This window comes from Protopterus annectens, chromosome 3.part1 (assembly GCF_019279795.1).
Source record: "Protopterus annectens isolate FY-2018-M chromosome 3.part1, PAN1.0, whole genome shotgun sequence".
In the NCBI taxonomy this organism is placed as follows: Eukaryota; Metazoa; Chordata; order Ceratodontiformes; family Protopteridae; genus Protopterus; species Protopterus annectens.
In genome coordinates this window covers 142939737-142951953 of record NC_056732.1, presented here as the reverse complement: position 1 = coordinate 142951953, position 12217 = coordinate 142939737, and positions in this window count along the sequence as shown.

The window sequence follows — 12217 nt, the reverse complement described above, 5'->3', positions numbered from 1 at the left end:
AATCCCAGCCCTACCGTGTGTGTGTGTTTCCAGCTGCCTGGGGAAAGAGTAATGCTTTTAGACAGCTCACTCTGCATACAATCCCTATCGGCGTCTTTGCCTTTGCTGATGATGTCACCCACCTAGAAGTATGCCTCTGGGAGTGCTGTGATCCAGTAATCTCAGTAGTGCATTCTGAAACTGCGTAATGCTGTAGTGTGATAAGGTAGTCAGGTCTATGTTCTAATTCCAGCCCTGCCTTCTGTGTGTGTTTCCAGCTGACTGGGGACAGAGTAATGTTTTTAGACAGCTCACTCTCTGTACAATCCCTATCGGCATCTTTGCCTTTGCTGATGATGTCACCCACCTAGAAGTATGCCTCTGGGAGGGCTGTGATCCAGTAATCTCAGTAGCGTGTTCTGTAACTGCGTAATGCTGTAGTGTGATAAGGTAGTCAGGTCTATGTTCTAATCTCAACCCTGCCATGTGTATGTTTCCATCTGCATGGGGACAGAGTAATGCTTTTAGACAGCTCACTCCCCATACAATCCCTATCGGCATCTTTGCCTTTCTTGATGATGTCACCCACCTAGAAGTATGCCTCTGGGAGGGCTGTGCTCCAGTAATATCGGTAGCACGTTCTGTAACTGCGTAATGCTGTAGTGTGATATGGTAGTCAGGTCTATGTTCTACTCCCAGCCCTGCTGTGTGTGTGTTTCTAGCTGTCTAGGGACAGAGAAATGCTTTTAGACAGCTCACTCTCCATACAATCCCTATCGGTGTCTTTGTCTTTGCTGATGATGTCACCCACCTAGAAGTATGCTTCTGGGAGTGCTGTGATCCAGTAATCTTGATAGTGCATTCTGTAACTGCATAATGCTGTAGTGTGATAAAGTAGTTAGGTCTATGTTCTAATCCCACCCCTGCTGTGTGTGTGTGTGTTTCCATATGCCTGGGGACAGAGTAATGCTTTCAGACAGCTCACTCTCCATACAATCCCTATTGGCATCTTTGCCTTTGCTGATGATGTCACCCACCTAGTAGTATGCCTCTGGGAGTGTTGTGATCCAGTAATCTCAATAGCGCATTCTGTAACTGTGTAATGCTGTAGTGTGATAAGGTAGTCAGGTCTATGTTCTAATCCCACCCCTGCCATGTGTGTGTGTGTGTTTCCATATGCCTGGGGACAGAGTAATGCTTTCAGACAGCTCACTCTCCATACAATCCCTATTGGCATCTTTGCCTTTGCTGATGATGTCACCCACCTAGAAGTTTGCCTCTGGGAGTACTGTGATCCAGTAATCTCGGTAGCATGTTCTGTTACTGCGGAATGCTGTAGTGTGATAGAATAGACAGATAGGTGCTCGGTTCCAAGGCATGACAGGTGTCTGTCTTTGGCAGTCATACCCTATGTGTTGGTATCTGTGGGTGGCTAGCTTCAAGATGTGTTGAGTGTGTTTTGTTGCTTTCCTATATAGTGTCCACAGATCTCATAATCGCTCAAGACACTGGGTTGTCAACACATACATTCACCAATAGGTCTGGTGAGTAAATGTCAGCAGCCCTACTCTTACCCTTAATACAGTCTGACCCATGTGACACAACAAAACACACTTGCCTTGATAGTAACACCACTACATAATGCAGGTGGCACATGTGGTTTCCTTTTCATTCACGTCTAATGCTTTGGTGTCATGTGGTCCGCTGTTGTGATATAAATGCAATATCTACGTATGTGTGTGTATATGTATATGTGTATGTATGTATGTATATATCTATATATATATATCTCTATATATATATATATATGTATATATATATATATATATATATATATATATATATATATATATATATATGTAAATATATATATATATGTATATGAATATATATATATATATATATATATATATGTATATGTATATATATATATATATATATATATATATATATATAATATATGTAGATATAGATAGACACAGATATATACATATATGTATGTGGACATTAGCACTATTGAATGTTTGTGCTGGATGATCTGTACGTGATCACCTCAGATGTACGTATATCTGCCATGGCATAGTGGTAAAGCACATCGTCTGTGGTGTGCAGGGTCCTGAGTTCTAGTCGTGTAGACACCGGTTATTTTGTTTCTGGGAAGACCAAGGGACATCGAAAACGGTGATAGTAAGGCACCTTTAACCAGCTGTGTACGGATCTGAGCGACAGTAAGCAGTGGTTATTTATTTGGAGGGTCAGTATGGGTCATATAACTATGCATTAGAAGACTATACTATGCAGACGAGGTTGACAATAGTGAATCACGTTTATCCCCAGGGTGTGATGCAGATCTCAGGAGTGTATGTGTGTAGATAGCTGGGTGCAGGGCTCGAATATAGGTGAAAGCATGGGAGGGGATTCAGGCATACTGTACGTACATTGGAGACCTGTGCCTCAGGATTGCTCCTGCCTTAGCATGCCTAAGCTAGGGGTGTGTCTATACCTGCCTGGTGAAATTGGGAGGGACAACAGCAGTAGTGGAGTAGTCAAGGTGAACAGGCTGCACAAACAGGTGATGATCAGCACAATCAGCAGATTACATGGCCAGCCCACCCCAGAACACTACGGTAATGTGAGCAAGAACCATACACACAGGTTTCTTCCACACTCTACACCACCGGTGTATACATGCGTGGACATTTCTCAGCACAGTCCAACCAAATGAGAAGGGCTGCAGCAGGCAACATAGACCAACATGTGCAGGAGGCTGAGGATGGTGAGGATTTGTATGCTGCTGAACAACCCTTAGTGAGGTGAAATAAGACTTTACAGACCCAGGGTAACTTACCAGGGGCTACATGAGCTAGTGATAGTGGAGCACTATGGAGTGGACAGAGACCTCCTACAGCAGCTTGTTGAGCTGTGCCAGCCACACCTGACACATTGAACAGGCCGAGGGAAACCCATCACAATGGATACCATGGTATGTGTTGGCCTAGGTATACTAGCCACAGGTACCTCCCAAAGCACAACTGGGGATATCATGGGGATATCACAGGCATCTGCATCCAGAGTATTGCACCAGTTCACAGACACCATGTCAACACATGCTACTGAGCACGTACATGTCCTCAACACACGTGATTTGTAGACCAGCAATATGCGTCTCTTCCACCACATGGCTGACTACCCTGGGGTACTGGATGTTATAGCCTGCATGCATGTATGCATCAAAGCACCACCCGGTGAGTGGGGTAGGGCCTACATTAACTGCAGAGGCATACCTCCAATAGCTAGGCCATATGCGATGGTCAGGGCATTAAACAGAATGTGTGTGCTGTCTGCCCTGGAAGCTATGATGATTCCGATATATGGCATCTGATGCAGCTGTACCACACCTTTGCCAATATGGACATCCCCTACAGTCTCCTAGTGGGGATGCTGGGTAACCACTGGAGTCATGGCTGATGACACCCATCAGCAATGCACACACACCTGAACAACCACACCATAATGAGGCAGATGCACAGGCAAGACATATAATTGAGCATGTGTTTGGGATGCTCAGGTCATGGTTCTGGTGTCTGGACACATCCGGTGGAGCCCTGCAGTATTCACCAGCTACAGGCACCCAAATTATTATGGTATGTGCTATGCTACACAATCTGATCCTGCAGTAACAGTTGCAGCAGGAACAGCATGGGGCAAGGCCACACAGCCTCCCACCAATGCCAAGGCCTGTGCAGGCACAGTGTGACTTGGAGGAGGAACTACCTGAGCTGGGCCCAGTAGGCGAAAGGGCCTGGCACAGTATGACCTGCCCATGGCAAAGAGGCAACACATGGCATATGCACCGACACAGTAGGTACCCAGGGATTTCACCCTCTCTCACTTGCACAGACAGTACAATGGATGCCAAACATGACACTACCTGTGCTCAGCCATGTATAGGAAGTGCACTGTGTGCATCCGACATAGGCAACCCTCCAGCACCGTCCTCAGGTCTGGAACACCCCCAAGGTAAGTCAATCGACCTACCAATTGGCAGTTGCATTAGAATGTGTATTTACCCATTGCTATGGTATGGATGTGAGCATACAAGGGAATTTGGCGGCCGACTGTTAGGGCAGCAGACAGTACACATCCATAGTGGCACCATGACATCTGTAGCACATACCAGGGTCACAATAGTAGCCAGTAGTACACAGGGTGTCCTAACCCACTGCAGGTTATGGGCTGAACATCATGTGTGTGTCCATACAGCCCACACAAGTCTCATACAGCTGGACAGGTGTAGACCAATACAGACAAATGCTATACAATGGCCTCTGGATATGCCCAATGAATGACCCCAACCCGCACAGACACACACACAGACTGCAGCAGGCCAGGCAGCTGGATGTAGGTTGTGAAGGCTAGGACATCCGACACCACTATGCTGGTAATTAAAGCTAGGATCTGATGTACACTGGTATGCCTCCAGCCAGCAATGTAGGTAGGTCCACACACTGAAATGGAGTACTGGGCGGGCCTACTACATCTCTGCCAACCAGCACCTGCACACCTAGGCCCATTATTGCATACCCATGATTCACCTACCTGACATCCCTCTACAGCACTCATAACAAATACTTACTGTGAGCGCAGCTGGGGTATGAGCACACCCCTACACATTGCCCACTCTCCCCATCTCGGGACACATGTCATACGTTTTGTCAACCCATGTGTTATTACACTTGCACAACCTACTGTTCCATGTACACCTACATCCTGCTCGCATCGATAACCAAGGGTTCACATGTAAAGTGAATTTTTGATGTCCTGCAAGGGACCCCATTATCCATGTTTAAAGTGTAGACCTTGCAGATGTCTCCCACTGGTACCTTCCTGCCGGTGGTTTGGAAAGCAGCAGTGTATTTATCTTTATTGCCTGTCTGTATGTCTGACCGGCCTAGCTGGGCAGTGTGGGAGGTAAACGTTTATTGGACCTCCCAGTAACATATGCCCGGTCTGAACATATGTTACCCGTAATTGCTGTAAAGTAACCTAGTTATGTACATGTGTATATCTACAATGACATATATATTTGTTTTGTGTGTATATATCAATAACTGTTGTATGTGTATATCTATATATCTATATATCTATATATCTATATATATATATATATATATATATATATATATTTTTTTTTTTTTGTGTGTATACATATATATAGGAACACTTCACATAATCGAATTACTGAAATCTCGAGATTTCAGTAAATCGAATATGTGTAGTGTTTAAAAATAAAAGTTTACTTGCCTTAATACATTGCGTGCACACAGAGGCAAGGATTCTTGTACGCTCCGTGTGTACGTAATGTTTTATTTTTTTATGGTGTTGACAGGAAATGAAATCTCTCATTTTGCTTCTGCATACAGCGCAAGACGGAGATTTCCATTTCCCCACTGTAGCGCCGATCTTGGAGTTGGTATATTTAAGTAGGGGGTGTGGGGGTGCAGGGGCAAAGCCCCTGCAAAACTGAAGTTTGTCTTTTTTTTTTTTTTGGTTTCACTTCAGAAGTTCGAGTTTACGAAACTCGATCTTTTGGTTTTAGTTATTTGCAGTTCGAGATTTTGTAAATTCGAGGTTCTGAAGTGAATCAATATATATATATATATATATATATATATATATATATATATATATATATATATATATATCTGTGTGTCCGTTAACCAAAATATTTCCCGAACATACACACTTACACATGCGTATTGAGTTTTGTCTCTGCTTCAACATCATACTATTGCCTTAGTCATTATGACACCCACACTTCACTCCAGTTAACTTGAAATCAGTATACAGCACGTTATACATCGGACAGATATCGCACTTTGTTCATGTATGGAGTACCGCTGATAAGTGTGATGTGACAGTGTCATTTGACCTATTTCTCGTCTGCACAGCCTATTATTCCTGCTACTGTATTTGTTTCTGTGCACATTCATATTATTTATGTTAATAAATGGTGTGCATGTGTTACAGAGAATGTACGTCAACATATTGATGTGTACATGTTGTTGTGTCTTTCGGCTTTTCCCGGTTAGGGGTCGCCACAGCAGAACTCCGGTCCGCTAATGATTGGCATATAGGTTTTACATGCCGAGATGCCATCCCTGACACACAACCTTCAACGAAGGTACGCCCATTCACGCATATCTCCACGCAGAAGACGCTCTAGCTGGGAATCGCACCTACATACTAGATGACCTACACGGACCGCTCCATTGCAACCGGTGCAACCAACCCTGGCACTCCTATGTCCATAATCGCATAGCCATAGTTTCTCCATCCCACCCCTGTTGAGTTTCCACGTGTAACAGCCATTATCCACCTGATATTGCAGCCCTGACACACCTTTACACATTGCACTCTCCAGAGAGTTAGGGGCCCTACACACATTTTGTACCACCTCATGTATTCACAGGGTCTCCCTCCATTTATATTTGCACATACGTGCCTTTCCTGGTGTTATGGATTACGAACATTTTGCAGGTTACAAGTGTAGGTGTTTACAACATGAACTACATTCATTCATGTGTAATGTTGACGTAGCACTTCAACAATATTATGGCCACTGGTATAACCCAGCCTCTGGTGTGAATAGCGGTGCTCTACTCAACCTTGTGCAGCCTTATCTGACATATGCTGCAAGCACTATATAATACCTTAGTTGCTCTAGATTCCCTTCACAACCCTTGTGTATGCTTTCGTCTTTCGGTGTTCATTATATATATATATATATATATATATATATATATATATATATATGAAATTGTATATTTCTTTTATGTCTGTGGATATTTATCTATACACACACACACATATATATATATATATATATATATATATATATATAGATATATATACACACACATATATATATAGATATATATATCTACATATATATAGACACATATATATATATATATATATATATATATATATATGTTACATCTGTACAAAACAACATACATTTGCTATGCTGGGAGCTGCTTACACCCATGCAGGCGCACTTGCATCTCCTTATTGTGAGTTACATATGTTTACTGCCACTTCTTTGTGCTTACATGTGCCTTATTCATTATGACAGTACTACTTTGTTTGATGGAATCTGGTTAACGGCCCCATGCAAAACACGCATTCACCTTTACATGTTTAAATGTTGGCTTTACACCACAGAGGCATTCATTACATAAAAAATGATATGTGCTATAGTCGTACTTGAACCGGGAATGCCTTTACGTTAGGTGGAGGCTCTAACCACTACACTGTTGGTGTTCTGCCTCATTTATATGTATACCCATGGTTCATAGCTACCCTAAAATACACCTCACTGCTTCACTTACACAGCAGGCATCCATTCTCCTGCTGGGAAAACTGCAGTACTACACATGCGACATTCCCTATTCCCTACCGCTCTGGACCCGTGCTGCATGTTTACTCACTCCAAGGATATTCAGAACTCCAATGCTTATAGTCCTGGCACATATGTGTGTTTGATTGTCAGGGTGTTCATGTGCTGGTCCAGGTTTAGGCTTGTCTGACTGGTGACTGGAACTGACCTGTACCTTTTCAAATGTCCGACGCAGCACATAGACAGAGTTGGTCCCAATTTTAACATTTTACCTGTGTTTACAGATGCAGGGGTTTGGGCACCTCTGACCACATTATTAGGTTGGCACTACATAATATAGGGTGGGGGCTGGTTCCACTACATAATACAGGGTGGGGGGGGTGTTTCCACTGGTATTTCCCTTCACATTTGACTATTTAATTCATTCATATATGCAATGAATATTATTCTGGACATCACTTATGAATTCACTACAGGTATGCAATAGTACTGTCAACAAATGTGAAAGTTGGTTGGTGTACATATATGTATGGACCTCTGATACTCAGGGACTAATTTCAACAGTGACAGGGACAAGGCAATGACAAATCAGGGACAATCACGGACACTTCTACAATATTAGTACTATTAACTTGAAACGTGTTGACACATTCGGAGACATATGTATACTTATTTTCTGCAGTTAAAAGCGTCTATTACTCTTAATTATTGTCATTAGTCATTCTCATTCAACACCTTTCCTCCAAAGGCCACTGACTTTGTGAGTGATTAAGAGGCTGTACAGTTATTGTGCGAATGCTCTGACCATTGGTAGGGTTGCCGCATTTTCATATGTACAGGATGGGATATATTCTGGAGACACCAGATTGTTTAGGCCAACACATACCCACGGTCAGTGCAGGGTTTAGAACATTCAATATTTTCCTAGCTGAGAGCCTATTCCTTTAGCACTTTAGTTGCTTATTCTGTTTCTTTTACGAATTACGTATTTTATATCCAGACATGACTGCTTTAGTCAACTGTTACATGAAGTATGGTACATAGTTATTTCCTACAATCACAAGACATTTGCCATTGTATCATTCTTGGTCAGGACACACCTACCCAAACAGTGACTGTCCCTCACATAGTGGGTCAGGAGGTACCCCGTTTAAGTCAGTGCCTTAATCACCCTATTTCCAAGTGCCACTATGCGAATGTGTACAATATATTCTCTCGCTTATTCATGTGCGGAGACGTGCGTCAGGGGCAGGTGTTTGATCCTGGGTAGTAGGTTCTGCATGACCGTCTAGGGTTGAACAGTCTTGTGCACCACTACTGCACATTCAACTTGTATCCAGATGTCTACAGGACTGGACATCGTGTTGTGATACCAAGTCTGATGTTTACACAGGTTACTTATCCCATGAATGATATCCAAAAATTGAACAAGACCAATGCCGTCCATTTTTTTGGATTTACGAAAATGTGTTAGGGTTTTACATTCAAGGAATACATAGTTTGCAATCCTGACACTGCCTAGGGTGACACTGCCTACTACATATGAGTAGTGGTCACTATGTGTAGATATGGCTGCACCAAGCTAGTAGCCCAAGTATGGCTGGATTTGGTGGACGTTCAGGTATGGGGGCGGGTTGTGTGCTGTGGAGGGGATGATGGGTATTCAATTATGCATCCAGGTGTGTTGAATTTGGATGGGCCAGTTCCATCCAGACCATTCTGTGGGTATGTGCCGGTGATGTTTCTGTACATGTGTATCGCACATTTTAATAATCATATGTATGTGTGATTGTGTTCTACAGTATGGCCTGACAGGTTGTATTGCAGATGTGTATACTTGTTCTTTGTGTTTCTTTCTGATTCACCCGCTGCTCCCTCATACACCTCCAGTTCACCTATTGTGCATCCAACACAGTCTCGCCTTTGTGGATTATACCATTACCCATCCCCCCCACACACATATTCCTGACACTCCATCCATCCCTTCTTTGGTTGATGGCCAATGACATGGTCAAGGGGACACATTGCGTACACTACATATGTCAGGTACTTGTATGGTTGTGTGGACTACCCTGGCATTTTTCACCTTCCACATGCTGTACATCACACACATAGGTATACGCACATACTTAACTTTCATGACATGGTTAGTACACCCAGGTAATACCCGTTCAGCTGTGACACATCCTGACAAGAATGGCTTGGACTGAATATGGACAGATTTTGGCTGAATGCTCTGACCATTGGTAGGGTTGCCACCTTTTCATATGTCCAGGATGGGATATATTCTAGACACAAATCAGATTTTACAGGACAACACATACCCATGGTCAGTACTACGGATAATACTTTTGTTTTCTGCCTACATGTTAGCTTATTATTGTAGCAGTTTATATGCTCCTTCTGTTTTGTTTTCTTGCTTATTCTATTTCTTGTCACATGTGGTATGTTACATACAGACATATCTATTGTATGTGACTATTACATGTGATGTGGGATATAATTATGTCATACGGTCACTGGATATTTTACATTTATAATGGTTTTGGTATGGACACAACTGCTCAGCTGTGTACTATCCCTCACAATGTGGGACAGGTGGTAACCCTGACCATTGGGCTAGACGTAGCTATTTGCGGCGCGCTAACATGATGCATTTCACTTCCACTTGGTATAACTATCTATACTGCGTTAGAATACGGGCACACGGTTTTAAATATCATTTGTTTGAGGGATGGAGACTAGATATTCGCTACCATGCATTTGTGTTTGCTTCTTAATTTTGTGTTCACAAGAACTGTCTTGCATGCTTTGCATACGTTTCAGTATCCACGGACACTGACAGGTGTGATTACTATTGCAGGAAAATTGTTATATTCAAACATTTTAGGTTGCACGTCGACAGCCAACATTTCCATGCCTCCGTGCGGCACTTCGACATGCCCTATGCACTTGCGTTCGTTTCCTATGCACATGGCTGTGGTGGTAGCACGCCTTCATTAATATGCATATGGTGCTACTGTGCCATCTACATGCCGCACGGTCAGCGCAAGCCTAACACCGGCCTTGCGCCGAGCTTCATGAATCCCGGGCAAAGTCTAAACAAAATAAATCACAGTACACAAAATAGAAAAAGGCACTAAAGTAATACAAAATACAACAAATAAAAAACAATCTAACCTTTCCCTCACAGCAATCTGTAGCAGAGTCTGAGTGAGCATTTCTAGTAAAGCTGTAAAATGTTTTATTTTACACCTTAAATAGAAGGTTTAGTTCCTAGCTCCAGCCCTCAGTTCACAGATTATTAACCTTAACTGACCTGTTGTAACTTGTGTGACTCTTTAGCTGACCTGTTCTAATTTCTGACTCACAAGAGATAGAGCTGTGGTCACTTTTCAAGTTTTAATATGCAGCTAAAAGCAGAATACAATTAAAACACAGTGTAAAGAAAACAAATCACGGTATACAAGATATAAAAATGCAATAAAGTAATAAAAAAATCCAATAAATAAAAAGGAAACTGACCTTTCCCTCACAGCAAACTGTAGCAGAGTCTGGGCGAGCCTTTCCAGTAAAGCGCTGAAATGTTTTATTTTACCGCTTAAACAGAAGGTTTAGTTCCAGCTCCACCCCCCATTTCACAGATGAATAGACTTAACTGACCTGTTGTAACTTATGTGTGACTCCTTAATAGACCTGTTCTAATTTCTGTCTGACTCACAAGAGACAGAGCTATGATTGCTTTTCAAGTTTTAATATGCAGTTAAAAGCAGAATACAAGTAAAACACAGTGTAAAGAAAACAAATCTCAGTACACAAAATAGAAAAAGGCAATAAAGTAATACAAAATGCAACAAATAAAAAGCAAACTAAAGCTCTGATTTTTATAATTTTACTCCATAAATAGAATGCTTAGTTCCTAGCTTCACCCCCTCAGTTCACAGATGATTAACCTTAACTGACCTGTTGCAACATATGTGTGACTCCTTAATTGACCAGTTCTAATTTTTGGCTCACAAGAGACAGAGCTGTGATCTCTTTTCAAGTTTTAATATGCAGCTAAGAGCAGAATACAAATAAAGAAAACAGACCACAGTATACAAAACAGAAAAAGGCAATACAGTTATACAAAATACAACAAATAAAAAGCAAACTAACCTTTCCCTCACAGCAAACTGTAGTGGAGTCTGAGGGAGCCTTTCTAATAAAGCTCTGAAATGTTTTAATTTACCCCCTAAATAGAAGGTTTAGTTTCTAGCTCCACCCCCCTCAGTTCACAGATGATTAACTTTAACTGACTATTGTAACTTATGTGTGACTCCTTAATTAGCCTGTTCTAATTTCTGTCTGAGTCACACGAGACAGAGCTGTGGTCACTTTTCAAGTTTTAATATTCAGTTAAAAGAAAAATACAAGTAAAACAGAATGTAAAAATGTAATACAAAATACGACAAATAAAAAGCAAACTAACCTTTCCCTCAGAGCAAACTGTAACAGAGTCTTTGGGACCCTTTCCAGTAAAGCTCTGAAATGTTTTATTTTACCCCTTAAATAGAAGGTTTAGTTCGTAGCTCGAACCCTTCAGTTCACAGATGATTACTCTTAACTGACCTGTTGTAACTTATGTGTGACTCCTTAATTGGCCTGTTCTAATGTCTGTCAGGCTCACAAGAGACAGAGCTGTGGTCTCTTTTCAAGTTTTAATATGCAGTTAAAAGCAAAATACAAGTAAAACAGTGTGAAAAAAATCACAGTATGCAAAATATAAAAAGGCAATAAAGTAATAAAAAATACAAAAATAAAAAGCAAACTAACCTTTCCCTCACAGCAAACTGT